Source organism: Buteo buteo, chromosome 2, assembly GCF_964188355.1.
Source record: "Buteo buteo chromosome 2, bButBut1.hap1.1, whole genome shotgun sequence".
NCBI classification, from domain to species: domain Eukaryota; kingdom Metazoa; phylum Chordata; class Aves; order Accipitriformes; family Accipitridae; genus Buteo; species Buteo buteo.
The window spans coordinates 62,743,784-62,749,825 of record NC_134172.1 but is presented as its reverse complement, the minus strand read 5'-3'; the positions used below and the strand labels follow the sequence as shown (position 1 = coordinate 62,749,825).

The window sequence follows — 6,042 nt, the reverse complement described above, 5'->3', positions numbered from 1 at the left end:
AGACATCTAACAGCTCTGAAGCAGAATTTGTCCTGAAGCTTTTACATGCAAGTGTCAGCGAGGAGCTTGGAACACAAAAAACATAATATAAAGTGGCTGAGAAAAATAGTAAAGAAATTTTTTAAAGGAACAAAATAACCCCAAACAAAATAAAGAAGAAAAAAAAAAGACGCCTTTGCCAAATGTGACTATTATGATCTGGAATGTTATCAGCTTGCCTCTGCCAACATTTCCATTGCTCCCCATTAATGTATACTGGTTTTTACATCGGGATAAGCTGAAGACAGGCTCTGCCACTAAATGTTAGCTCAGTTTATTGGTATTTCTCACAAAGGCTCAATACCATTCATGAGCACAGATAACAAGCAGTGCTTTGCTAGCTTTAGATACCGCTGTTCACCTATGTGCATCAAGCACCAATCACTGCATATAAAAGCCTAAATGGGGGATGAGGCAGAAGTCAGCGCCACTGTCCTGCAGCTGGGGGGACGAGGATACTCTGGCCCCTCAGCTGTGCCATCTCATTCTCATTGCTGCCCCGTTCAGTGCCCAGACACTGAGTGGGGCTGGAGCCTGCCTTGCTCCCACTGGTCTGGATAGGGGCAGATGCTGCTGGGGCTGTCGGGGTGGTTAGAGCCACGCTGCCAGTGTGGCTTGGCACAGCGCCTGGCACAGGCGCTTGAAGGGCCAGGGATCCCCTGCTGCCCCTGGGCACAGGTATGAGACCGGCCGGCCCAGGGCACACTGGGTGTTTCTGCACTCTAGCAAGCAGCTCCGGCAGCATGCCCTGCTCTGTGTTTCAGGGGACCGGGGGCCTGCCAGGGTCAGGTGAGGGCAGAGCAGCCGCTGCCACTGTAGCCAGGGCAGCAGGTTCAGGTCCCCAGTCTCCAGGGATGATGACTGGTGTCCTACAGCTCTGCTGCAGCTCTGCCAGCATCTCTCTGAGGGGTCCCTCAGCTGGGGCGGTGAGTCCAAAAGTGCCTGTTAAGTGTCAGCTGGTCGGTCCGCTGGCTGCCAGGAGCTGGACCCTCCAGGTGGCTGCTGGGTCCCTCTGGCTGGACCATCTCAGAGTCTCCTTCCACCTGCTACACAACTCGACAGGCTTCCATGGGCTGATCCTGGACCCTAACTTGTTGGAGAGAAAGGGGAGTCAGGCCTCGGTAAACACCATGAGGTGAAACCTGCAGCTCTTTCATGAACACATCAAAAACACTGAAGATTTTGTAAGGTTTTGCAAAGAATCAGGTGGAGCGGGAAGAGTTCCTGTAGCACCCAGGTATTTTCATCACAACGGTTTTGGAAAGATCTTTCATACTTCAGTGATAGACATCTGCATGCTAGCCAGGGAAAGGAGAGCTCTGACAGGCAGAGCTGGTTTTTGAAGAGGCAGGGCACTATCTAAAATGAAATGCATCTGTGTGGAGGGCAGAAGAGCCTATGGAGTAGGAGCACTCGAGCACTGAAAAAAGCTGCCCAAGAAGGGCCCTCCAGTGACCACAGCATTTTCAGATGCAGATTGTCTTCACAGAGCTGACCCTGCTGCCTGGGGGCAATATCCCATTTGACAAGAGCTACTTGGCAGCTGTGACCCTTCATCCACCCCGACTGCCCCCAGCATGGCTGGGGCTCCCCACCCGGCAGCTCTCACCTCTCCGTCCATCCAGAAGGAAAGGATGACTCCTGTGTATCCCCACCCTATCTATCACGTCTGGAGCCAATTGCCCATTTCTCTCTTTCTCGCCATACTCACAGGTTAACAAAATCCCACATCAAAAGTGATTGTGACTGCAATGCAACAGGTCTCCCTTCCTTCTCTCTAAGTGAGCATCGTACTGGTATTAGAGCAGAAATTATTTTGTTCAAGTCATTGTATAATATTTAAGTTTGGAAAAATCTAAAGCTAGTCATGAGTCTACCTACTTTTTCTGTATAATATCTTTCCTTTGAAAATACTGTCATATGAAAATGCATGTAAATATAACCACAGTTTTGATTGTTGTGATCTCAAATGCATTTCTCTGTTCTTTTTGCGGACAATGAAGCTTTCAAACAGCTGTCTCTGTGTGTTGTATGTAGCCCTCCTTCTCTGCAGGTGATGTTGTATTAGTATGTATCCTTTGTTTTGCAGCAAAGCTTCAGAATCCAAACCAAAATGAGAGTCTGCTCATGGAGGGGCTCCACAAACACAGAATGATGGGACAGATCTAGCCCCCTCAAAATCTCCTGTCTTGGTTATGGTGTACAGAGGCCAGGTGACATCTAGAAATGTTTAAGCTACACAGCGTGGATCCAGGCTGTGCAATAACCTCAGGTCTGGAGATCTGCCTACAGTGCACCTTGGTGCAGAGATGCACCTGCACGTGCAGGCAGCAGGATGTCAGGGTGGTAGTGCTTGAGCTGTCCCATATTTCTTACCCCTTGCAGTCCTCCACATCATGTTATTCCCTTCTCACCACTGCCAGGTATCCATCTGTCTCCTGCTGCATGCATCGGCGGCCAGTGAGCTGCATGCCTTTCGCTAACTACAGCATGCAGGATGGCAATCCCACTTCGGGTTCCTCCAGCTGCCGGTCTTAAGCAGAGATGCCTCAGAAGGGTCCTCGGTCGTGTCCTGTCACCCTGGTGTCCCTTCAGCTCTACCTTCTCTTTACTTTCTTACACTTGCGGCAAAGCTATTTTGAGAGAATGGGAATTAATTTTAGTCATGTGGAGTTTCTGCCAGTTCTGGTCTTTCCCAACAGCGAGCAGCAGCATACGGAAAAGCCATCAGAAGCAGCATGCTGCAAAGCACTAAGTGGATGTACGAGGCTCCAAGCTGCTAATGAAGGAAGGGTTTGTTTGCAAACTCCATGTGTGATTAGGCACAGGAAAGCTACCTGTGTGTGACCTCTCAAGCCCAGATCAGAAAGTCACAGCACTTAAATGGCTTGAGCAGATCCTAGTGAGATACCTCAATATTGTGCTTCCAGAATACACGGGTTTTGAAAAATAGTGTTCTACTTGTTCTTGTTTGCTATTGCGTACGAGATGTGTCCAGTATTAATGTAGATAATACATACGAAAACAAGCAAACAAACCTTAAGGACAATCTTGCAAGACAAGCACAGCAGCATTGATGGGAAAGATGGGGATTTTTTGGAAGCAGCACTCTGATCTAACTGCGCCAGAATGGGAAATGCATGAGCCTTTGGGGGAAGATCAAGCTGGAGGAGGAGGAAGTTAAATGCTGCTGGGTTAAGAAGCATCTCCTCAAATAGCAGAAAGCATGAAGACAAGTGGGGAAGAAAGGTACTTCTCGGGTACTGAAGAAGTCTTCTCTCAGCTTCCTCGTGTTTCCAGCCTGTCTCAAAAGACAGAAGCAGGGTAAGGCAAGGCACAGGAAACATCCATGCTAATGGAAACAGAAACTCTCTGATAGACAATCAGATGTAATGAATGTTCCTTGTTACCACTCCTGTGACTGACGCCCTGTCTCCTCTTCTGACACCTCTGAGGGTCTCCCGGGGCTTGGGAAGGGCTTTTCACTTGTCCGTAGTGCAGCGGAGAGGTGCTGGAGGTGGGGTCCCTATCCCAGAAACTGGAGAAGGCATAAACAGACAAAGGCATGAACAGAACAGTCCTTCAGCAAAGAATTACTCAGTGCTTGTCTGCCAGCAGGGAGCTTTAGAGCTGCAAAAGCAAAAGAAACAAGCAATCTGCTTGCAGCTTTCCACACACCCAACAATATTTAATTATTAAGATAAGTCATATATTAACCATGATGTTCATTATTTTGTTTTGTTTTGTTTTTTTCTTTTTACAGAATGCATTTATATGTCAATTTAAAAAGATATTTTTTCTGTGTTGCGAGCTATAGTGACAAATGAGATGTGGGATTATTGTATTTAAAAGGTTTTGCAAAATAAAAAAAAAATTTCCTCTTTCCATGTCGTTTACCCTGCAGTAATCTGCATAAAGCCAATGTCAGGGGGGCTGTGAGGGCTGGCTCCAGCTGTGCAGCCCCATGGGCCTGCACCACCCCTCCTGAAGCCAGCAGATCCTACTCAAGTTACTAACGTTAACTGCACGTATTTTTGCAGGACTAAAGTCTTTATTTTTCCCACAAGGGACTTTTGATTGTTTTACTAGCCTGAAATAGTAATTGCCATGTGTTTCTTTACCACTGCCAGGTAACGGCCTTCTGCTTAAAGCAATGACCGGCAGGAAAAAAACCAGACATTTCTGCAGTGCCACTGTCTTTTTATACTAATTTATAATTTCTCCTATTAATAAAGGTTTGTAGGAAGAGACAAACCGGGAGACTCTGTGTCCAGCAAGCCATTCTGGGGGGGATCACCTCCACTGTAAAGCGCCCCCCGTGCCCTGAGGTGTCTTTTTAGGGAGGGAGCATCACCCACTGGGGACTGCCGACCTGTTCGTTAACCAGATAAAGAGACTTTTAATTAAAATTCAGCATCGTGGCCTCTGCTGAATCCGTATCAGGTTGCTCTCTGGCTTCTTTCCCACCTCCCCAGTGGTAAAACAGTGCAATTCATTGATATTTATAAAGTCTGAAATCTTCAGACGAAGAGTTCCTCTGAATTAAAACTCCTCTGAATTAAAAACCACGCTTCCTAGTCATTTCCCAGCAAAGGCCTTAATTATTACTTTTTCTTCAGCTTCATCCAGGAAACACTTTTTATTCCGTCGCAGAGCCGCAGGCCGTCCCCGCGGCCGACCCCGCCGCCGCCGCCGCCGCCGCCGCTGCCGCGGGCGAGGCCCAGGCTCTCCCCTCAGGCGGGGCCCCGCCCTGACAGCCCGCCCCGCCTAAGACGAGCTCCCGCCGCTGAGGGGGGCTCCCACGAGGCCAGCGGGTGCCCCGCCCGTGGGGCGCTTCCCCCCCGAAGAAGCAGGTGGCCGGTCTCCCCGGCGGGAAGGGCTCTTCCCACGGGCCGAGCGGAGCGGAGGGGACTCCTCCCTTGGGGCGAGGGGGCACGGCCCTCCCCGCGCCAGGCGGGGAAGGGTCCCCGACTCCCCCCGCGGGGACCAGGCTCACCCTCCCACGAGGGAGGCCGCCGCCGGGGTGGGAGGGGGTGTCCCGGCACCTCGGCGAGGGGACGCGCTCCGCCCGCCCACGCACCGGCCCCACGCGCGGGGGCGCAGCACCCCCACCCCCTCCGCCCGGGTCCGCGCGCTCGGACGCAGGCGCGCGCGGGTGGCGCGGGGCGGGCCGGGTCACGTGCCGCCGCGGCGGAGGGAGGCGGAGGCGGCGGCGGCGGCGGAGCGGCGCCGGCCTGCGCTGGCTCTCCCGGGCGTCCCCGGGCCGAGCGCGACCCCCCGCCCCGCGTCCGTCCGTCCGTCCCCCGCCCCCGCGGGCCCCGCGCGCGCCCCCGCTCGCCGAGGCGGCCCCCGCCCTCCTGCGCGCGCTCGCGGCGCGGGCGCGGCGGCGGTGGCGGAGGCGGCAGCGGCGGCGCCACCGCGGCCGCCACCAGCGGCGGCAGCGCCAGGTGAGGGCGGGGCGGGACCGGCCCTCGGCGGGGCCTCTCTGCCGCCCGCGGGGGCGCGGGGACCCGGCGAGCGGCGAGTGTGACAGAGGCGGCGGGGCGGAAGCGCCGCCCCGGCGGTGTCAGGGCCGGCGGCGGCCCGGGCAGAGAGCAGGCCGGGCCCGCGGCGCGGGCCGGCGGGCGCGGGCCGCAGGCGGGCGGCGCGGCGGGAAGGGGCGGCGGGGCCCGGCCCGCCGTCGGCGGAGCGCCGGGCCGGGCCGGGGGCTGCTGGGCCCGGCGGGGCTCCGTGGCTGAAGCCTGTCAGCGTGCTGCGGGGGACCGCGGCCTGGGGCCCCAGCGCTGGCTGAGCCCGCCCGGCCGCGGCCTGCAGCCTGCCCCTGCCCCGCCGGGCTGGAGCTGCCCCCGGCCGGGCTGGCTGTTGAACCGGCCCCGTTTCTCCCGACGCTCAAATCTCCACCTTTCGCTGCAACCTGTTAAATCCTGAAATCGGCCCTGCGCCCTCAGTCGCGGCCCTGGCCCCGGGAGGTGGTCGCTTGGCTCTGCGAGGCCGTGCCGAGGG

General features: G+C 55.3%; 1 protein-coding gene across 4 annotated transcripts in view; it reads left to right on the top strand.

Annotated features, from left to right (window-relative positions):
- Positions 1 to 5,232: 5,232 nt before the first annotated feature.
- The window catches only part of NCOA6 (nuclear receptor coactivator 6), a 47,902-nt gene continuing 47,092 nt past the window's right edge, over positions 5,233 to 6,042 (top strand). For 2 of the 4 annotated variants that reach the window (XM_075058059.1, XM_075058029.1), the window contains exon 1: positions 5,235 to 5,486. The gene's annotated coding sequence lies outside the window, so the exon portion shown is untranslated. Of the gene's footprint in view, positions 5,487 to 6,042 lie in introns of all 4 variants that reach the window. The other 2 variants (XM_075058070.1, XM_075058051.1) reach the window with 2 other exon arrangements.